A 24,104-nucleotide genomic window follows, 5' to 3' on the forward strand; every position below is an offset into this window, starting at 1 on the left:
AATTCTTCGTTGCAACTCCTTAGTTGTTCATTGATTGCTTTCTCATATATGCCTTGACCCGGGAGCTACAGCAGAGTAAGTGACCCCTTGCTCAAGATAGCAACCTTGGGCTCAAGCCAAAGACCTGGGGCTTCAAGCCAGTGACCTTTGGCCTTAAACCAGTGACCATGGGGTCATGTCGATGATCCCATACTCAAGCCAGTGACCCCACGCTCAAACTGGTGAGCCTGCCCTCAAACCGGATGAGCATGTGCTCAAGCGGGGGACCCCGGGGTTTTGAACCTAGGTCCTCTGCATCCTAGTCCAATGCTCTATCCACTGCACCACCACTTAGTCAGGCACCATCTTGTTTTATTAATATGAGATTCCCTCTAGTACAAAAAAGCTAATTATAACTCATGTTTTTTGTTTGTTTGTTTTTAATTCACCTTACCTAAGAGCCCTTTACACTTGCTGTAGAAAAGAAGATAGTGATCTGTAGGGCGCCCTCCTCTTTTATTAAAAATCCAAAATGGAATTGAGGTTTGTGTGATAAAGTGACATACCAGTAGATTATTACAGCTACAGTTAATCAAGTGCTTCCTACTTGCCAGGTATTAACTAAATACTTTTACCTTTTATTTCATGTAGGGGTCTGAGCACCTCTGTGTGGTAACAGATGAGAAATTGAGTTATATGAAGGTTAAGTTACTTACCCAGAGCTACACAGCCAGACATCTTTCCAGATGGCTATCGAAACTCTGGGACTAACTTTCCTAGGAGGTAGTAGAATCTCCCTTTAAGCTTCAGTGGTCTTAGACTAAGGCAAGGTAATCTCCTCAGGTGTTACTTAGGACACTACTTCCTGTCTGCTGTAATTACTGTTGCCTTTCCTTTAACAGAATCATTGTGTCCTGTGTAACTAGGTCTGTACTGACCAAAATGTCAGTCACTAGCCACATGTGGCTACTGAGCATCAGAAATGTGACTAGTCTGGACTGAGATGTACTATAAGTGTAAAACACCCATCAAAAATAAAAGTAAAATATCTCATTAATAATTTTGTATTGCTTACCTGTTGAAAAGATAATATTCTGGACATATTGAATTAAATAAAATATAATATCAAAATTAATTTCATTTGGTTTTTTTTTTACTTTTTTGTGTGTGGCTACAGGAAAATATTAAATTAAATATGTGATTCTCATTATATCTCTGTTGGACAAGCCTGCTCAAGGCTGTCCGAGTCACTTTTTCTACCTGTTTTCCCCCTTGGGAGGAGCAGAGTAACGTTTGTTTCCTGATGACTCAGTGGGAAGGTCTTCCCTCCCCTCCTTCCCACTATGGTGCCATATCCAGAGAGGCCCTATTGAGCTATTACACACAGGATAGGAGAGACATATTGACATATGTGACATACCTTTGTATTCATTACTTTGCTTTAGAATTCAAAGCACAATAATTACAAAATGTTGTCATTACTACTGACTGGCATTTTTATCCCCTATTCTTTTTCAAGTACAGAGAGATCTGGATTAATCATGAACTTCAAGAATAGTAAAATAGTCATGCCTGGTAATAATGAAACATAATTTTGTTCCATCGTTTATTTATTCAGTTATTCATTCAGTCATGTCTTCATTTCACATTACAAATATTTATTGAGTGACCATGATGTACATGGTATATCACTATGAGGAATTCAAAGATAAACCAGATTAGTGTCTGCTACTGGTTCTCTTTCAAAAATATATTAGTTTATTTTCTTGCTTTTTTGTGTGTATTTTTCCAAAGTGAGAAGCAGGGGGAGACAGACAGACAGACTCCCACATGTGCACCACCCAGATCTACCTGGCATGCCCACCAAGGGGTGATGCTCTGCCCATCCAGGGCATTGCTCCATTGTAACTGGAGCCATTCTAGCACCTGAGATGGAGGCCATGGAGCCATCCTCAGCACCCAGGCCAACTTTGCTTCCATGGAGCCTTGGCTGCAGGAGGGGAAGAGAGAGACAGAGAGAAAGGAGAGGGGGAAGGGTGGAGAAGCAGATGGGCACTTCTCCTGTGTGCCCTGGCCGGGAATTGAACCTGGGACTTACAAACACCTGGCTGATGCTCTACCACTGAGCCAACTGGCCAGGGCCATTTTCTTGCTTTTTATATTGAACATCACAGGCAGCATGATATCATGAAATAGCTCTGGACCAGGGTCATAAAATCTAGTCCTGGTTTTACAAGTTGTATGAAATAAGCAGGTCTCTTCAAATCCAAATCTCAGGTTTTTCATCTGTAAAATTGGAAAGGATAAAAATATACATATTTACTTTGTCTATTGTGAAAATGAGATAATGAAAATGATAATCTACACATTACTATTTCTTACTCACTAAAGGCACTGCATTAGAACCCAGGACATCTGGCTTCCCTTCTGGGCCCTAGAAAACATCTATGGTATGGCTTCAACCTCTCAGGCCTCAATGCCCTCATCTCTAGAATTAAGGTTAGGCTTCATAGATTCCAAAATGTTTTCCAGCTCCAAATCCCAGGTTCTAAGAGTTTATGATTTTAAAGTAATCATTTTCTGAATACCAGCATTAAGTTTACCAGAGGTATACTACCAGGACAATCCTTTCACCATGGAGCTTACAGAATTTAAATGTATGAAATGCTAGAGTGTCCCTGAAAATTGTGCTTATTAATTTGCAGAGAACCTTTGCATTCACTGATTTTTACAGTGTTTTATCCTCAGTAACTATTTTAGCTATTTATTGGTGTGTAGCAAACCACTCCAAGACATAATGGTTAAAACAATGATTTATTATTTCTATTGATTCTTTGGGTTGGACTGTTCTTATACTGCTCACTCCTTACTTGGGGTTTCTTATGCGGCTACATTCACTGATGCTGGAACATCCCAGATGGCCTCTCTCCTCCAGAGCTGCTCTCCACACCACTTCTCCTCATTGAGTAATCTAAGCCCTGGCTTCTTACGTGGCAGCTGAAGCCCAGGCATCACAAGAGACAAACCCGTAAGTGCAAGTGTTTGTGCCATGCTTGCTAACGATCTCTGGCTAAGGCCAGTTTTGTGGTCAAATTCAGAGTCAACTTGGGAAAGGCCAAATATGTGTAGGCATGTTTCCTTGGGGACCACAATGTCATAGTCTACCACCACAACTCCCACTTAACAGAGTTAACAGACTTCTAGTTAACTAAGGCCTTATCCCTTTCTCTCATGCTTTTGCATAAACCATCATATTCTTTAACTCTGTGCCTGTGCATACTTCTGTTTCTGCATATGCCACACTCCATAATCATCAGTTTATATTTTGATCTTCCCTCAACAAAATGAGAGGTTTGTAAAGGGATGAGCATCCCATTTCAGATTGTACCAGGGCAAAGATTCCCAACCTAGGTTCTTTATTTTCAATTATCTCTATCTGAAATTTATCACTTCCTTTAATGATAAATGTAAGCACAAAACCACAGTAGTATTATCAGGAGGCATGTGACTTTATCACCAACAGAAATCCCACATTTTTCATATCACATTATAGTTGTCTTGTTGCAAATATTGTAAGTATTATTATTTTTAAAATAACTTTAAAACAATTTGAACAATCCATTTTAATAGAGTTGGCTTTCTTTGTAGTCCTAGGTGTCTTATTTTATTCTCTATTTAGAAATGTTATTCTGAGGAGTTCAGGGGCTTTGCCACACTGCCCAGGCTATCCATGGCTAAGAAAAGTTGAAGAGCTCATGACTAGAATGAGCTCCTGATCTGGGATACATTTAATACCCTCGGGAGGACTCCCACCCTACCCCATTGGAGCAACATCAGCATTACCTTGTTAGAAAAGCAAATTCTCAGGCTCTACCACAATCCTTCGAAGTCAGAAACTCTGTGAGTGATGCCCAGCAATTGGTGTTTCTACAAGCCTTCCAGGTGATCCGAGGCATACTGGAAGCTGTGATGGAGAGACCCAGGTCTGGGTGGGACCAAGGAGGGGGAGTGTCAGGAAGCAAAGCGAGCTGAGTCCCTCATAACTTGAAATTGGGTTATAAAGGCCTAGAAAGTGGAGCAAATGATGCAGTTAAAAATAAGAAGCAATTTAAGATTTCTGAGCAAAAGAATAAAAGGTTAAGTCCCACTTTGGTGTGTGGAATGAACTCAGCAACAGGGGCCAGATATGTGTGTCTATTTTGAAATTTTGGTCACCACTGTTTGGGCTTAAAGGAAGGAGACACACTGCACCAGTACTCAGGAGGTGATGAGCTCCCACTGAGCCATGGCACAAGAGCACCGTATACAGGTGAGCACGTGGGAGATGTGGAGGAGCCGACACCCAGCCCCTCCTGCAGAGCCAGCGGGAGGGCACACCCACTGCATGGCACTGCTCTCCACAGCCAGACCCCAATGGCTGCACTAGATGACTGTTGAAACCAGAGTCAGCCAGGCCAGCCCCGAGCTGCTGACTATCATTCCTTTCCGACCTCAGCCTCATGGGGGGCCCTGGATACTGAGAGACTTATCAGACTTTTTTTCTGAGGGAGGTTTCATGTCATCCCCAATTCATTAATTCAATCCTCACCACATCCATTTGAGGTAGGTGTTACCATTCCCATTTTACAGGTAAGGAGACTGAGGATCAGCGAGGTAAAGCAATTTACCCAAGGTCATAGAACTAATAAGTAGCAGAGCTGTGACTCACACCCTCTTCTGTCTCTTCTGAAAGTCTGTGTTTTCAGCCAGTACTCTGTGAGTCTCAGCCTGAACCAGACTGTCAGGTCAGTGGTTTCAGACTCCCAGTTATGGATTCAGGAATGAATACTGACACAGCCTGGGTTTGGTGTGCACCCATGTGCCCACCAAATTTCAACCTTGACTCTAGCATTGGCTTTGCCTTTTACAAGATTGGATCTCATCTTAACTTTATGCTTTGCACTGTAGTTTCTCTGCCAGAGAGAGCACCAAGCCTGAATCCCTGAACTCTTGATCTTTTCCTGCCAATATCCTCCTCCCTTTCATGGTCCTCCCAAACAAACCCTTTGCCAGCCTAGATCTGAGCACCCACTGTCTGGAAAGTGCTGCTGTTGAGCCCCAGGCCCTGCCATCTGTTCTTCCTGTTCGGTCAGGGGTGCTAGGGCCCCAATTAGAAGCTAGATCCGGGCTCAGATTAGGGCAGGGCTTGTCAGTAGCTGTGGAATGTAAGAAGGGATCCCAAGGAGAGAGTCTAGGGATGAAGGCAAGGAGGGGAATCAACAAACAGGGCAAAGAAGTATCAGTCCAAAGGAGCCAGCAACGAGGGAGGGAACCTGTAAGTGGAGCCAACACTAAGGAGCAAGTGGGAGCAGAAAGGAGGATGGAGGTGAAAGCAGCACTGACTTCCTGAGCACTTGAACCTGGAGACAGAGCATCTTATAGGGCCTGTGAGTACAGGGAGAATGTGCAAGGTCACTAAGCTGGGTCAGACACTTGGAACTGACTTCCTCTGGCTCCCTAAGCCCTCAGACAATATGAGGGATTGTTGTTGGTTCCTCTAACTACAGTCCAGCTCAGTCCCAGCCTCCTTCCTCTCTCCAACCTCACGCATTTAGTCACTTATTCAATTAACAAACATTTGAATCTCTACTAGAATATAAGCTCCATGCATGCAGAAACACTATACTCTCTTTTCATCACTTTAAGGCCTCAAACCCAGAACATTTTTTGGCACATAGTAAACACTATCTATATATTAGTTGAATGAATGAATTACTGATGAATATTTGAAAATGGGTTGAGTTCTAAAGTATCTTCTGAGTTGTGATAATAACCGTAGAGTACTAAGTACATGTTGCCTGCTGATATTCACACAATAAAATTAGAGATCTGAATAGGCTAGCAGCAATCAGTGTGTATAGTCTTTAGTCAGATAATTCCTACATTAAGATCATTTAAATTTTTCTAACACAAAAAAATAGAAAGTGGACTTGAGAAAAGGTAAGAAAAAACCACTTTAATTTGTTAGGTTTTGAATATCTAAAATGAAATAATTTATTTTTTCTTTATTTTTAATTTCAAAACTAATTTGTGGCCAATATTATCCATAACATTAAGCATTTGCCATTGGTTTCAAAATAATTTGCAACAAAGAATGCCTGGAAATCTTTACAATTATATAGTCAGTATTGTAAGTTAAAAAAAAAAAATTACAGAGTTTGACCACAAAGTTTTCTAGACTTGAATGGAGTCCCAAAAGGAAAATATTCATGCAAAGCTTTGACATTTTACTCGGATTACTTCTTAGGGCACTAAATTATATAACACTCTCAAGTGTTCAAGATGCGCCTGAATTCCATGCAAGCCCACAACATCTATGCGTTGACAACATCTACGCTGTGGTTAGTCAGTTGAAGCCCACCAGCCACCTTCATTTTCAGAGTAGACAAGTAACTATTCTGGGACATCGGAAGAAACCATGACAAACCCTGAGGGGGCTTTAACTTTGAATTAAAGAAAACCACAAGTCAGTAAACTGCTGACCATAAACATGTTGACATTTTGTCTGGGACGTGCAAACAGAGTTTGAGTGACTTGCAGAGCTGTCGCCCATGGTATGATTAGAGCAGCCTGAGGAGTCCAGGGGAAGAGGATGGCGGAAGCGCAATCCAAGGGTCCAGCTACAGGCAGCGAGAGGCTCAGGAGGTCCCAGGCACACTGGGGCTTGAATTGTGCAGGTTTTTCCATCCTGCACATCTTGAATTGTGCAGGTTGAGTATACGGGTAGGGAAGTGGGGGGGGGGGGGGGGGGAGGCCCTTAAACAAGTAACAGGTGTCACTCAAAGTGACTAGGGTCTATAGAAGATCAGTCCAAAGATGTGTTAGTCTGGGTATGCGAAATGATTTATAGAATTTTGTTAAAGATTTCTCACTAAAAGTCATACTGGGTGTCTTGGGCTAGAGTGGGTTGCATTGAGTAACAAAAAATTACAACTTTCTGTGAGAAATGGTAATGATACATTCAATTCCTAACTCTTGCTAAATTCTGCCATTCTAAGTAAGATAAACAGTTGAGGCAGTAGCTAATATTCCTCCTACCCTTTGCTGAGTAATTAAATAGGAATAAATGAGCTACAGGAAGTCAGTTTCTTGCTTACTAGAGAAGTGTGCCCTGCTCAGAGGGGCCGGGTAAGAAGGGCATGGGTCGGACTAGAGAAGTCAAAGCCATGACCACAGGCCAGAGCTCTGGTGGTCTATGTGCAGACGACTCCCCCAGACGCCATCCCACTCTTTCCGCTGTCTTAGAGCCTTGGCAGAGACTGACAGAGCTGAGAGGGGATTTGGGACAAGTCACATCATGAGCTCTACCAGCTGCTCTATTCATCCTCAGGGAAAGGATGCCTGGACCATTAGGTATACTGTCCTGGATTAAGAGGTCAGAGAATGAAGTTTGTATAATTAGTGCCGCTTCCTTCTCTGCTCATGATGACTATTACGTAGCTTATTTTCTTTTTGAAGTGCTTGACGCTGAGTTTGAAATGCTAAAGAACCATGAGAGTGAATTGCAGGGGAAAGGGAATAGTCTTCTGGCCAATTCTTAGAAGCTATTTTGCAATATGAAGCAATGTTTTACATTTCCAGGCAGTCAGTGTGGGGGATGGGTGGGTGAGGAGGAAAGAACTGGGTGCAGGATCACTAGCCAAGTTATCTGGGATTTGGAGCAGGGCTCAAAGTCTGACACCAAAATGTGAGACAGGAAACAGGCAGAAACCCAGCTGAAAGCATTTGGGCAACACAAGAAGAATAAGAAAAAGGTGCCTAAGAGAACCTGGAAAAGCATGAAGACAGAGCCGGAAAGATGAGCGCGGGGGTTCGGGCTGTCATTTCCCATCAGTGGAACCTTTGACAAAAGTCTTAACTTTTCTAAGGCTCTGTTTCCTCATGTTGAAATGGGGATAATCATAATCTCATATGGATGTTATGAGAATGCAGTTATACAAAGTAGATAGGCTCAAAATAAACACCTTTCTTCTACTAAATTTTAAAAGTGCCTTGAAAGTAAAGAATGGATTTTAGCAGCACAGCAATGACCACAGAAAGATGTTTAACAAAAACAAAGGTAAACCTATTCCAGACCTATCCTCAGGTGAGGGTGGGCTTGCTAGACTACACACCCTCATTCTCACTCCTCGAAGTGTAGTTTATGACCCATTGACATCACTCAGGAACTTCTTAGAAACACAGCTGTCTGCTCCCACCCCAGATCTAATGAATCAGAGCATCCCCTCTGGCCTGACCCCAGGGGCTTTGCTTACACCGGAAGCTGCGTGGAGCGCTGCTTACTCGGTTCACTGGAGAAATGAGGGGGCCTGAGTCTCCCTGAGGATGGATCTCATGGCTCTCGCTGGGAGGGGCTCGGGCAGGCAGGACCTCTCAGGTAGTATCCCAAATGATTCCTTAAATTGTGACCGCTGTGTGTCAGGGCGTGGGCAGATGGCCGGGTGCTCTGCATCCGAGGAAGCAGAACCTCACCTGGCTGGGCAGGGGCGGTCTGCAGATGTCGTGGAGGTGTGAGCAGAGGCTGGGCTTCAGAGCCGCGGCCCGGGCTTGAAGGCAATGGCGAGAGGTCAAGGAGGCAAGAAGTCAGGCCCAGGGAGCTCAGGTGAGAGAGAAGCTAAAACAGGTAATGCTGGTCTAGAGGGCCAGAGTCTAGAGAAGAGAAGGCTGAGAGAAACAGAAAGCACACGCTTCTACCAGTACTTAGGAGCTGCTATGGGTAGAGACAGAGAGCGAGCTCTCCTGTTAGGAGAGGGTGCTCCCTGTTCTGGGTCTCACCCCATGTAGGCGGCGTGTCTCTGGAGCTACGCGCCTGCAGTCGGAGGGGAACTCAGCAGTATGGCGCACTGGCTCCTTCTGAAGGCAGGTGTGAGGCTTGCTGGAGGCTTCTCTACCCTGTTGACAACAAGAGACAGCTGTTAGGTGGAAAAGTGAAACATTCAGGGACTACTTTTGAAAGTTCTGTGGAAAAATGGACAGAAAGTCCAAGGACCCTTTGCTCACACCATACCCTGCGTGTGTTCAGGGATGAACAGGCTGCTCCCAGGAGACAACTAGCTGATCCCCCAGGAATTCGGACACCATTGTCTCAAGGGAGCAGCACAGAATCCTTTTATTATCCAAAGATGTCAGAGCTGGGGACCTGGTGTTCTTCAATCAGTTTTCTTAACTCCACAGAGCTCTGTCTTCCAACACCGTCTTACTCGAATCCTCAACATTTGGCATGGATATCAGCAAAGCTGTTCTCACTGAAGCAAAAGTGGGAGCCCCGAGGCATTTCCCCCATGCCAACCCTCCGTCCCCCCTAAGACCCCTTGCTGGAACCCCTGGGTCCCATGGGCCAATCTGAGAAGCACTGATTGGCACCAGGCTATCATTATACAAATGAGGGAAAGAATGCCCATACTGACAGGTCTTCCATGACCTGGCTCTGGCCCACCTCACTACCCATATGACTCCCTACACTTCGGTCATGTGGACTTTCTTCAGTCCTCAGAGCACGCCATGCCTCTCTGCTGGGCCTTCCTATATGCTGTTCTTTCTATTTGAAATGCGCTCTGCTCCCCTGCATAGCTCCTTGTCTTCCCACCCTACTCCTGCCTGCCTGACCCCTCCATAACCTATGGATCTCAGCAGAGTCCTGTCGGTTCTGTTCACTGTCCCATCACGGTGCCTGATCCACAGTTAGTGCTGTTGAGTGAATGGATGAGTGGAGGAGCACACATGGAGGGGTCTTGCTCCCCGGCTGCCTAGTCAGCTCTGAGGTTCAGGAATGCTGACAACCTTTTCACCCAGAGATAGGGGGTTATGAGAAAACCTTGTCCAAGCTGTGCCGATTCCTTCTCAGAGAGTTCTGACCAGTATGCAACATTGTTAGGTTGAAGAGCCAGGTGTTGGGCAAAATGTGTTTAGGAAATGCAAAGTGAGACATGCTTAGAAATGTTGGTAGGACCATGTGACAGCTGCCTTCAAAGTGGCCACAAATAGTAATTGGCAGATATCTGTTTTTTGGGAGGGGTTTTGTGTGACAGAGACAGAGAGAGAGAGGGACAGACAGACAGAAAGAGAGATGAGAAGCATCAATTCTTCATTGTGGCACCTTAGTTGTTCATTGATTGCTCTCTCATATGTGCCTTGACTGGGGGGCTACAGCAGAGCGAGTGACTCCTTGCTCAAGCCAGCAACCCTGCGCTCAAGCTGGTGAGCCTGCACTCTATCTGATGACCTCAGGATTTTAAACCTGGGTCTTCTGCATCCCAGTCCAATGCTCTGTCCACTGCACCACTGCCTGGTCAGGCCAGCGGGTATCTGTTTCTTATGAGGACAGTTTTCAGACATCATCCTGACCTTCTGCCACCCTGAGGGTCTTAAATCTGATTATCTTCTAACAAAAGTCACCATATTTGACATTCCTAGTAGATAATCTTCCAAAAGTTCCACAAGGAATTATTCATGACTTCCCTAATGACAAAATACAGCCATAACACATGGCGTTTGCTATTTTTCAGGTATATCTGGGATAGATGAATGAATCTCTCCAAGAACACCCATCTGACAGAGGAAAAAAAGCTAAATAAATATGAATTAATATTGCACTGAAATTGTTCTAAGCATGTTGCAGCTGCAAATGCTAAATCGACATATTCTAAAATTGTTGCTATTAGTATGTGGGTAGCAAATTGCTAAGAAAAACTAATTATCTCTTCTTTAGATAGTATTACCCCAAACATTATTTTTATAAGCTTTGTAGAATGACTTAAAAGGTTAACTCAAGTCTCTGCTTAAGCATCATTTTATTTAAAGTGGTACTTCCTGGTAAACAGGTTTTTAATTAAAAAGGAAAACTATATTTGCACCCCTCGAAGATAAAGGAGAATCTACAGACTATTTATCTACATTCACTGTCTGTTTCTACTTATCTTTGGCACCAGTTACAAAACAAAACTACCTGAAAGAATAACTTTTCCCACAATAATCTCTTCCAATTACAAAGGACTTAGCAATTTATAAACTATGTTCACATATATAATTTCATTTGATTTTCTCCACAGCCCTGTAAGGCAGGTATAACAAGAATTAGAGTTAACTTCATTTTATAAATGAGATGCTGAGGCCTTGGAAGCTACATGACTTGCCCATGGTCATTGCTAAGTGGGGTTCAGCCAGACTTTGAATCTAAGATTAGTGTTCCCAGATCTATCTCAGAGTTATCATCATCAGGTAAACTATGGTTAGGTCAGCCTGCTGTCTTAGATCATATTGCAGAGGTACCTTGAAGGTTTTATAGTGCCGTGGTTCTCAAACCACACTTCTCAGAACCCTAATTGTCCACAGTGGTGCTTAGGAAGCCATCGCAGGGAAGGTGAGAAGACAGGGTACTGGGCCACTATCCCAACCAAAAAGTTCTGTGTTTTGTCTCATATACAGGTGTTTCAAGTAAAATTTCTTTGGAGGAAAGTATTCCACTGCTTTAAAGAAAAAAAAAGTTTGAAACTCCTGTATACTAGAGTTCAAACTTCTCACTTAACAGATTGGAAAAGACCTATAAAGATCCCATAATTTAGGAGACAAGATGGTGCTGGAGTAGGCGGACGTACCAACATCTACCTCCCAGAACCAAAGTGGAATACAAACTAATTTTTAGAACTATCATCTGGAAAAACCAACTTTGGACTAAACTAAGAGGACTCTTCAACCAAGGAACACTGAAGAAGCCACACTGAGACTGGTAGGAAAAGCAGAAACGTGGAGAGGGCTGCCCAGCTCCCCGGAGCGAATGGCAGCAGGGAGAGACTCATGTGGCAGGAAGTGAGTTTAGCAGAGGGGGAAGGGTCCTGAGCCCCGGGAATAAAGGCCCAGCCTGCAGCCCCAGAGCCCAGAAGAGGCGTAAGGACAGTATTTAGCTGGAAATAAGTCAGGATACTGTTTGTGAGAAAGAGTCTGATTTCTCAGACCCAGGATCCTTCTTAAAGGAACCGCGCAGAACATCTCTCTCACAAACACTCACCCGGGGCTCCTGGGGACGGAGGGAGAGAAGAGAGGACCAGAGTAACAGGAAGAGAGTGTAATCTAGGAGGCACAGGGAGAAACATTTTGGGAGATAGCCACCCTAACCCCTGGGACGAGTCACTCCCCAAAGCTGAAGTGAATATTTCCCCTGGAAACAGCAATACCAGCAAAGGGAAGCAGGAGAGCAGCCAAACAAGCTCCCCTGCAGCACTCAGAGCAGAGTTGCATAGAAGGAGGGAGCTTTTGGGTCTACAGTAGTGAGTCTTAGGGTCTGAGCTGCAACGCCCCCACCCACGCGGCTGAGGGCTCGCCGGAGAGCCAGCGGCAGTGGGAGACAAAAGTGCGGTTCTCGCTGGCAGGGGCGGAAGCCAGCTGGCCACCACTGGGCTCAGGTGTGAGCTCAATCTTGCCCGGCTGGGGGAAGGGGGCGTGCAAAAGTGGTCAAACTCAGCTGCCGGCAGCCTGTAATCCAGCCTGCGGGGAGAAGGGCGGGAACCCTGGAAAGGGTGGAGACAAGCCCAGGGGCAAGGGCAGAGGAGCACAGCCTTGCCCCGCCCGTGCAACCCAGGCTTGCAGTCTGACTTGGTAGCCGGCTCCTCCCGCGGGGGTGGAGCCAAAAGGCCAGAACAGGCGGAGTTCCGCTACTGAGCTGAGCTTGGGCACGCATTCCTGCCTGGTGGTAGAGCCAAGGCTAGCAGCCATTCCTTGAGTGGGCTCCTCCTGCAAGGGCAGGGCAAAAGCCCGGAAACAGGTGGAGACCCGCAGCTGAGCAAAGGTGCTCGCCAGTGCCCTCAGGACCGAGCATAACGTCACACACATGGGCGGGGCAAAGGCCAAGGCCACCAACACTTGTACACCTGATTGCGTGATCACAGCCACTCCCGTGAAGAGAAAATGTGGAGGCAGAGAAATACAACACAAATAAACCAAGAGAAATCCCCAGAAAAGGACCTAAGTGAATCAGATATAACCAGATTACCAGATGCAGAGTTTAAAATAACGATTGTTAGGATGCTCAAAGATATTAGAACAACCATAGATGGCTGTAAAGCCAGAAGTCACGGCCAGGGCCACCATCAGAGCAGCCGCCCGGCCCATGCAGGTTCGCATTAGATTCGGACAGTCGGTAAAGAAACAGCGAAGCCAAAAACTGATGGGCCATAGCCTTTAATCCTACCTTGCACCCGGCGGGCAAGTAAAAACATAAACTGGGCTCCAAAACCCAGTCACACTCAGTGCTCACAAAGCCACTGACTTATCCGAGTTTCCTAGAATCAAAGGTTTCTAGCTCACCAGCCTTCTTCTCCTCAGTTCCCCATCTCCTTCCTTATCCCAGATACAAACTCTACACAAACTGGCATCTCACTCAGCACTCCGCCATCTTGGCTGCTTCTCCTGGCCTCCTCCATGTGGCCTCCTTTAGCTGCTGGCTCTACTCTCTCCGCTCTCTCATGCTAACCTCAGGAACCAAGAGCGCAAGCTCTCGTTTTGCCCCCATTTTATAGTGTAGAAATCCAAACCCTTAATCCAATATACATAATAGGGAGGTCTCTAATACAAAGACACTTCTGAGGCATGACTGGATTGTACCACCCCACATCAAAAAGGGTGAGACAGGCTTAATCCCAAAACCAAGGCTACAAGGATTCTGCTTGCCCCTAGCCCACCCCAACACACATTAATATCACCTGGACGACTGCCTCCTCGTTTTATCTTTAACAAAGTGAGCATAATACATTTTATCCACCCAACAATGGCCATTATGAAAACCTAAATAAAGGGATAACAAATATAAAAAAGGATATTGAAATAATAAAAAAGAATCAGTCAGAAATGACAAATACAATATCTGAAATAAAAAATACAATGGAAGGAATTAAAAGCAGGATGGATGAAGCAGAGAATCGAATCAGTGAGTTAGAGGACATGATAAATAAAGGCACAGAAGCAGAGCAGAAAAAAGAAAAGAGACTCAAAAAGTCTGAGGAAACTCTAAGAGAGCTCTGTGACAACATGAAGAGAAACAACATCCGCATCATAGGGGTTCCTGAAGAAGAAGAGAAAGAACAAGGGATAGAAACTTTGTTCAAACATATTATAGCGGAAAACTTCCCCCAATTAAGGCAGGAAAACATTTCACATGTTCAGGAAGCACAGAGAACTCCATTAAGGAGAAACCAACACCAAGACACATCATAATTAAAATACCAAAGCTAAATGATAAAGAGAAGATATTAAAAGCTGCTAGAAAAAAAAAAGGCTATCACCTACAAAGGAGCCCCCATAAGGATGACTTCTGACTTCTCAACAGAAACACTTGAGGCCAGAAGGGAATGGCAAGAAATATTCAAAGTAATGCAGAACAAGAACCTACAACCAAGACTATTTTATCCAGCAAGGCTATCATTTAAAATTGAAGGAGAAATAAAAAGCTTTACACACAAAAAAAACTCAAGGAATTCACTGCAACCAAACCAAGGCTGCAAGAAATGCTAAGGGACCTGTTGTAAACAGATCAAAGGAAAAAAAGAACACAACAAAAAAAGAATACAGTTTTAAAGAAAAAAAATGGCAATAAACAATTACATATCAGTAATAACCTTAAATGTTAATGGATTAAATGATCCGATCAAGAAACATAGGGTAGCTGCTTGGATAAGAAAACAGGACCCATACATATGCTGTCTACAAGAAACACACCTTAAATCAAAAGATGCACACAGACTGAAGATAAAAGGATGGAAAAAAAATATTTCATGCAAATGGAAATGAAAAAAAAGCTGGGGTAGCAATACTTATATCAGACAAAATGGACTTTAAAACAAAGACCATAATTGGAGATAAAGAAGGTCACTACATAATGATAAAGGGAGCAATCCAAAAGGAAGATATAACCATTATAAATATCTACGCACCTAATATAGGAGCACCTAAATATATAAAGCAGACTTTGATGGACTTAAAGGGCGAGATCAACAGCAATACTATAATTGTAGGGGATTTCAATACCCCATTAACATCATTAGATAGATCCTCAAGAAAGAAAATTAACAAAAAAACAGCAGACTTAAAGGACATATTAAATCAACTCGATTTAATAGATATCTTCAGAACCTTTCACCCTAAAACAGCAGCATATACATTCTTTTCAAGCGCTCATGGTACATTCTCTAGAATAGACCACATGTTAGGGCACAAAAGTGGCCTCAACAAATTTAAGAAGATTGAAATCATATGGAGCACTTTCTCTGATCACAATGGCATTAAACTAGAAATCAACCACAATAGAAAAATTGAAAAACATTCAAACACTTGGAAACTAAATAACATGTTATTAAATAACAAATGGGTTAACATTGAGATGAAAGAAGAAATTAAAAAATTCCTAGAAACAAACAATAATGAGCATACATCAACTCAAAATTTATGGGACACAGCTAAAGCAGTCCTGAGAGGGAAGTTTATAGCATTACAGGCATACCTCAAGAAGCTAGAAAAAGCTCAAATAAACAACTTAACCCTGCATCTAAAAGAACTAGAAAAAGAACAGCAAGTAAAGCTCAGAGCTAGTAGAAGGAAGGAAATAATAAAGATCAGAGCAGAAATAAATGACATAGAGGCTAAAGAAACAATACAGAGGATCAATGAAACCAGGAGCTGGTTCTTTGAAAAGGTAAACAAGATCGATGAACCTTTAACGAGACTCATCAAGAAAAAAAGAGAGAGGACTCAAATAAATAAAATTAGAAACGAGAGTGGAGAAATAACAACTGACACAACAGAAATACAAAATATTGTAAGAAAATACTATGAAGAACTGTACGCCAAAAAACTAGACAACCTAGATGAAATGGACAAATTCCTTGAATCATATAATCTTCCAAAAATCAATCTGGAAGAATCAGAAAACCTAAACAGACCAATTACAACAAATGAGATTGAAACAGCTATCAAAAATCTCCCAAAAAAGAAAAGTCCTGGGCCTGATGGCTTCACAAGTGAATTCTACCAAATACTCAAAGAAGAACTAACTCCTATCCTTCTCAAGCTATTTCAAAAAATTCAAGAGGAAGGAAGACTTCCAAACTCCTTTTATGAGGTGAGCATAATTCTGATTCCAAAACCAGGCAAAGAGAACACAAAAAAAGAAAATTATAGGCCAATACCCATGATGAACTTAGATGCAAAAATCCTCAACAAAATATTAGCAAACCGGATCCAGCAATATATGAAAAAAATCATACACCATGATCAAGTGGGATTTATTCTTGGGAGGCAAGGCTGGTACAATATTCGTAAATCAATCAATGTGATTCATCACATAAACAAAAGAAAGGAGAAAAACCACATGATAATATCAATAGATGCAGAAAAAGCATTTGATAAAATCCAGCACCCATTCATGATCAAAACTCTCAGCAAAGTGGGAATACAAGGAACATACCTCAACATGATAAAGGCCATCTATGACAAACCCACAGCCAACATCATACTCAATGGGCAAAAATTAAAAGCAATCCCCTTAAGACCAGGAACAAGGCAGGGGTGCCCCCCTTTCACCACTCTTATTCAACATTGTTCTGGAAGTCCTGGCCACAGCAATCAGACAAGAAAAAGAAATAAAAGGCATCCAAATTGGAAAAGAAGAAGTAAAACTATCATTATTTGCAGATGATATGATATTGTACATAGAAAACCCTAAAGTCTCAGTCAAAAAACTACTAGACCTGATAAATGAATTTGGCAAGGTGGCAGGATATAAAATCAATACTCAGAAATCAGAGGCATTTTTATACACTAATAATGAACTTTCAGAAAGAGAAATCAAGGAATCAATCCCCTTTACCATTGCAACCAAAAAAATAAAGTACCTAGGAATAAATCTAACCAAGGAGATTAAAGACTTGTACTCAGAAAATTATAAAACATTGATAAAAGAAATCAGGGAAGATACGAATAAGTGGAGGCATATACCGTGCTCATGGTTAGGAAGAATAAACATCATTAAAATGTCTATATTACCAAAGCAATATATAAATTCAATGCAATACTGATTAAAATACCGATGACTTACTTCAACGATTTAGAACATATTCCAAAAATTTATATGGAACCAAAAGAGAACACGAATAGCCTCAGCAATCTTGAAAAGGAAGAATAAAGCGGGAGGTATCACACTTCCGGATATCAAGTTATATTATAAGGCTATTGTACTCAAAATAGCATGGTACTGGCATAAGAACAGGCACATAGATCAATGGAACAGAACAGAGAACCCAGAAATAAACCCACAGCTCTATGGACAACTGATATTTGACAAAGGAGGTAAGGAAATACAATGGAGTAAAGATAGCCTCTTCAACAAATGGTGTTGGGAAAATTGGACAGCTACCTGTAAAAAAATGAAACTAGACCACCACCAACTTACACCACTCACAAAAATAAACTCAAAATGGATAAAAGACTTAAATGTAAGCTGTGAAACCATAAGCATCTTAGAAGAAAACATAGGCAGTAAGCTCTCTGACACCTCTCTCAGCAATATATTTGCTGATTTGTCTCCACAGGCAAGTGAAATAAAAGACAGGATAAACAAATGGGACTTTATCAAACTAAAAAGCTTCTGCACAGCTAAAGACAATAAGAACAGAATAAAAAAACAAACTACACAATGGGAGAATATATTTGACATTGCGTCTGATAAGGGGCTAATAAACAAAATTTATAAAGAACTTGTAAAACTTAATACCAGAAAGACAAACAATCCAATCCAAAAATGGGCAAAAGAAATGAATAGACACTTCTCCAAAGAGGACACACAGACGGCCAAAAGGCATATGAAAAAATGTTCAACATCACTAATGATTAGAGAAATGCAAATTAAAACCACAATGAGATATCATCTCACACCAGTCAGAATGGCGCTCATCAATAAAACAACACAGAATAAGTGCTGGCGAGGATGTGGAGAAAAGGGAACCCTCCTGCACTGCTGGTGGGAATGCAGACTGGTGCAGCCACTGTGGAAAACAGTATGGAGATTCCTCAAGAAATTAAAAATCGAACTGCCTTTTGACCCAGCTATACCGCTGTTAGGAATATACCCCAAGAACACCATAGCACTGTTTGAAAAGAAGAAATGCACCCCCATGTTTATGGCAGCATTGTTCACAATAGCAAAGATCTGGAAACAGCCCAAGTGTCCGTCAGAGGATGAGTGGATTAAAAAGCTTTGGTATATATATATACTATGGAATACTACTCAGCCATAAGAAATGATGACATAGGATCTTTTACAACAACATGGATGGGCCTTGATAACATTATACTGAGCGAAAGAAGTAAATCAGAAAAAACTAAGAACTATATGATTCCATACATAGGTGGGACATAAAGATGAGACTCTAAGACATGGACAACAGGGTTGGGGTTACAGGGTGGGGGAAGGAGAGGGAGGGGGTTGGGGGAGGGGAGGGGCACAAAGATCATGGCTTTTCAGCATTTGCCATATTCCCCCTTTAATCTATAGACAGACAGCAAATATTTACTTATGGTGTTTCCACTATAAAGACTGCTGTCTTAGGTACAAATGCTGATGAACTATTTCAGCAGTTCCTCCTTCTTCAAAGACTTATATGTTAACATAGAGCTCCATGTTTCATAGGACATACTCAAGCTCACTCCATGCTCCCTGGAGCTTTAACACAAAGGAATGCCCTTTTTTTTTTTACTCTTTTCTTTTTCCTTTTCTTTTTTTTTTTTGTTTTTTTGTTGTATTTTTTCTTTTATTTATTTATTTTTTGTATTTTTCTGAAGATGGAAATGGGGAGGCAGTCAGACAGACTCCCGCATGCGCCTGACCGGGATCCACCTGGCATGCCTACCAGGGGGGAATGCTCTGCCCATCTGGGGTGTTGCTCTGTTGCAACCAGAGCCATTCTAACAACTGAGGCAGAGGCCATGGGGCCATCCTTAGTGCCCAGGGTGGCTTTGCTCTGGTGGAGCCTTGGCTGTGGGAGGGGAGGAGAGAGATGGAGAGGAGGGAGAGGGGGAGGGGTGGAGAAGTAGATCGGTGCTTCTCCTGTGTGCTCTGGCCCAGGAATCCTGCACACCAGGCCAATGCTCTACCACTGAGCCAACCGGCCAGGGCCTAGGAATGCCCTTGTTGATCAAGCTACCCAAAAGAAAATTATATGGAGCAACCATGACAGACTGAGCAAGTCAGTCTCATACTATTTGTCACCAGAATGCTGCAGCCCGGTGTAAACAGTTTCAACTTTCTCGGGAAGCAGCACGGCAGATTGGGAAATCCTGTCCAAGGGGTCCTATACTGCCCCCTCATTTGGAGTTAACCCTCAAGGACCCCTACCAGGACAACTTTGGCAGATGGATGTTACTCATATACCTTCATTTGGCAAACAGTCGTATGTCCACATTACAGTGGCTTCATATTCCGGATCTATAGTAACCTCTGTCAGAACAGGAGAGGCTGCTAAGCATGCTATAACTCATGGTCTGTATGCATTGTTCTATTATTGGATTTTCTAAACTGGCTTAACTGAAGATACTCCTGCATATGGAGCAAAAGCATTTACTGTATTTTGTCATGCTTATAATCTTTAAAGTTAAGGTATAATTAAAGTGTACTCAGCAAACATTGTAAGGTCAATTAAAAAAAAATTTAAAAGGGGGTAGTCATATCCTGGAACTCCTACGGGTCTACCATATCATGCTTTTTACTTAAAAAAAAAAAAATTTTTTTTTACATTTTTTTTGAATGCTGATGAACAGGAGACACCAAATCTTTTTTGCCAGCAAACTACTACCTTCTTTATTAGATCCAGCTAATACACTGTTTTTCCAAATAGCTAGGCACTGTTTTTCCAAATAGCTCCAGATATATGGAAAAGATTTATATAGGTGGATGGGGATCCTCAAACCCCTCAGCGAGATCTTCTGAGCATGGTTTTTAAGATACCTTGAGGCAGAAAAAGCCCAATAGAGATCAGGGGAACTACCAGCTTTTAGGATACGCCCTTAAAGGCTCCAACGCCCCAAAGGGGTCTCCTAGGATGCCATCTGGGTCCTGCTTCAATAGTGGAAAGGAAGGTCATTGAGCTAAAGCCTGCCAGGCTTACATGCCTCTACTGTGAGGAAACAGGGACACTGGAAGGTAGGCTTCCCCCTTACTTCTCTAAGGGAGGGTTCAGTCTCTTCCAGCCCTGCTCCAGCCACCTATGACCTAACCTTGCCCAGAAAGCTGGGGTTTGCCACAGAAGGCTGAAGGTGCCCAGGGCCATCAGCCCCACCTATGACCCTGTGGAGGAGCCCAGGGTATTTCTTCCAAGAAGCAGGTAAACTGATCTCATTTGCACAAGGGCCACTTAACTATGTTTTGCCTGAATAGTCAAGTTTTTTATTCTTCCCTCAAAGATCTCTGTTGTGGGTGTTGATAGTCCTATGTTCTGCTGCTTTGCTTAATATATAGTGTTTCCTTTATCCCTCCTATCTCAATGCCCCACTCATATTTCAGGCTGGGACCTACTCCTAATTTAGAGCTCTCTTTCCCCCTTTTGCCAACTTCTATTATGAATCTACCTTTGCCACCCAGCTTTGTGTATCCCAAGGTTCTCTTTACCATGCCACAGTCACAGAGCTCCAAGGAAAAGCTACCTGGTCTCATCTCTCCAGGCAGAGGAGAACAGAAGCTCCATATCCACGCATGCTGCAAATGGCTTCTCCAGTCTACCTGAATCATTACCAGCTAGAAGCAGCGGTCACTGGGACTTGGACATGAGCTGCAAAGTATAGAATGGTGACAACAATTCCAGTGCCATGTGGACTTTTCCTGGATGTGGACTTTTCCTGGACTCCTGCTCCCTGTGACAGATCCTAATAGACTGAACTGTGGTTGGGTTGCATTTTTCAGGGATTTGGCATGGTGATGGGGCCAACTTGGACTTGGTGAACATGTTAAGGACACTACTCTTTTATGGATTCTTGCTGTATGGGCCAAGAGTTTGCTTAAAGGCTTTTAATCACTGTAAAAAAAAAAAAATAGAAGGCTGGATAAAGAAGATGGGGCACATATACACCATGGTATACTATTCAGCTAGAAGAAATGATGACATCGGATCACTTACAGCAGACTGGTGGAATCTTGATAACATTATGCGGAGTGAAATAAGCGAATCAGAAAAAAACAAGAACTGCAGGATTCCATACATTGGTGGGACATAAAAGTGAGACCAAGAGACATGGACAGGAGTGTGGTGGTTACGGGGGGTGGGGGGAGAGACGGAAGGAGGGGGGAAGGGGGAGGGGTACAAAGAAAACTGGATAGAGTGTGACGGAGGACGATCTCTCTTTGAGTATTGGGTATGCAACAGAACTAAATGACAAAATAACCTGGAAATGTTTTCTTTGAATATATGTACCCTGATTTATTGATGTCACCCCATTAAAATAAAAATTTATTTATTAAATAAATAAATAAATAAATAAATATCCCATAATTTGTCCAAGTTCATAATCAACTAAGACTAGAAACCAGACGGGTCTCTGCATCCTCAGTCATGAACTTGTGGTCGGGATAAAAGTTAAGACTCTGTACAGTGTTTTGTCTATATCCAGAGTTCTCAAACTTCAGTGTGTAGCAGGATCACCTGGAGGCTTGTCACAGATATCTGGGTCCCACCTCCCGAGGCTGCACTGGGACCTGAGGAATTTCCAGGTGATGCTGAGGTTGCTGAGCCACTTGTCTACAGGACACAAAACAACTGAAAAGTCAACTGAATTGACCAACTCATGCATTATATCAGTTTTATTTCATTCTGGGAAAATGGTAAAGGGCAATTCCTCCTTCGGAACTTAGAAACCCATCGCTCTAACCAGGCCACTACCCATGCCTCCACACTTAACACTGATATCCTATCACATCAAAGATCCTAAGTTCTCGTGCACAGATGACAATGGTGTCCCAGCCCATGTCCCCTCGTCCAACCTCCGAGTTTCTCTGCACTGCAGTGGGCGGTCTCCGTGCAGGCTGCTGACTCCTGATTCTTGGGTGTCTCTGTCCGAGAACATTCTTGAACCAACAAGAGCTTGTTCGGTGCATAAGTAGTGAGTGTGTGTGTGTGTGGGGGGGGGTGTAATGCCCCCACTTTCCTGGGCATCCTTTAAACAATGAGGACATGAATTTGTGGATAAATACTCCAGCATCCCTATCTGTCAGCGGGTTAACTTTGAAACTTTTTCAAATGTGCCCAGTTTCCCATAATAGTACCCGACTCATTAACACACCCTTTATTGGCATTTCTCCCTTCCCTCTCCTCATTTATGCTTCCTGGCATTATTTCCTAAATAAACTACCTGCAGCCCAAGTTCTTGTCTCACAGTCTACTTTTGGGGGAATACAAACCAAGACACTGCCTCAAAGTTCTTCGCCAAGTTCACAGAAGCATCACCTTCCAGCTCTTGCTCACCTTGCAGTTCTGTGCCCAGGCTTTTATTCACCAGTCTTTGGGCTGGCTAGCCCAAGAGAGTGTGTACTGGATTGCAATTAATAAATAAATGATACAATTGACTGTTGCTGTGTCAACAGCAGCAGAAATACAGGCTGCTGAATCACATGCAGATACCCATGATTCATGAATGGTACACTTCCATAGCCACTCTTGAGAAAGAGGCCCAAGTTCATCAGTCAGATCTGTGAAGCAGGCCAGCTTACAAAAACCTGGCATTATGCATATTTTTCAGGGCATCACTATAAAAAGCACCTGTCAATTCTGAAATAGAGATAAGGTTCCTCTTGTACTATTAAGGCAAGATTAACCCTCAGCAAATATTTACGTTTGAGGAGTGGAGTTTCAGCAGTGAGGGCGTCAGCATTTGTCAAACTGCAGTGCAAACTGCAATGAAAACCGAGAAAAACTGGGTAAGAAACACACTGCCCTCTCACTGAAGCTGAAGAATAGAGACAGATCCTTCAGGTTAAAAACAAATAAATAAATCATTCAAACTTCATCCTAAATCATAGAGCTATTTCATATATTTTATTCCACTGATTGTTTGTAGATTAATTTTCATCTATTTAAAAAATTTTTCACTGAGAGATAACAGACATATAATAAACTGCACATATTTAAAGTACACGACTTAATAATTTTTGACATATGTATGCACCCATGAAACCATTCTGCTGGCTTCTTTGTAAAAGCAATATTATTGAGTTTTAAGTCTATATCACTTTAATATCCAATTTCAGAAATCTATTAATTATTCTATTTATGCTATGATTACATTACTGTCTATTTGAAATAGGTGTATAAATATGCTCAAAATAATTGGTTGGCACAATTCCTAGGAACTTATGAGGCATGTCTGGCAAGTAATCATAACAGCTACCATTCACCGAGTCTCCGTCTTTGCCAGTGTCCCTGTCAGCTGTATCATCTGTAGCCCTCACAACAATCCTAGGAGGTAGATACTGTTACTCTTGTTTCACAAGTGAGCAATTGAGACTTAGAGACATTGAATGGCTTAGAGACATTCGCATGGCTAGAACATGACAAAGCTGTTCACTAGATTCATTCTGTTACAGTAATATTTCCCAAACTTTTATTCATCTTTTAATTATTCAAGAAATATACACCTGGCCCTAGGTCAGATGTTGGAGAAATAGCAGTGACAGTGACTGACATGGTTCCAACCCAATGGAACCTGCCAGAGGTGAGGAGATTTACCATTTTGTTTAAATATAAGTACACAAATAATTGGTTTTAATTGTGATGAATGCTATCAGGGGAGTACAAGGTTCTGTAGGAGTGTGCGTTTGGGGGCCTGGTCTAGTTTAGGGCAGGCAGCTAGAGGAGGCATCCATCAGGAAGTAGTGTTCAAGCTGAGACCCAGCAAATAAGTGGGTCTATAGCTTGTAAGTAGGGGAAGTGACATGATCAGATTTGCAAGACTGATGACAGGAAAGTCACTTACGTCATAGGGGACAGTGAAGGAAGGGAAGGAAAGTGTTCCCTGAGAATTACAAATTACAAGCTCAACCCTCAAGCAGGTTTGGAACCAGA

At 42.6% G+C, this 24,104-nt stretch overlaps 1 long non-coding RNA gene across 2 annotated transcripts; it reads right to left on the reverse strand.

Moving 5' to 3' along the window:
• Positions 1–1,625: 1,625 nt before the first annotated feature.
• On the reverse strand, positions 1,626–22,938 carry LOC136388907 (uncharacterized). 2 transcript variants are annotated; one of them, XR_010748221.1, is made up of 4 exons: positions 22,876–22,938; positions 8,794–8,910; positions 3,823–3,943; positions 1,626–2,265 (listed from the first exon to the last, which is right to left on the reverse strand). It is a non-coding gene; the product is annotated as an uncharacterized lncRNA (long non-coding RNA). The 2 variants fall into 2 exon arrangements; XR_010748222.1 differs by lacking the exon at positions 22,876–22,938 and adding an exon at positions 22,445–22,506.
• Positions 22,939–24,104: the final 1,166 nt, after the last annotated feature.

The sequence above is a fragment of the Saccopteryx leptura genome, chromosome 1 (genome assembly GCF_036850995.1).
Source record: "Saccopteryx leptura isolate mSacLep1 chromosome 1, mSacLep1_pri_phased_curated, whole genome shotgun sequence".
NCBI lineage: Eukaryota > Metazoa > Chordata > Mammalia > Chiroptera > Emballonuridae > Saccopteryx > Saccopteryx leptura.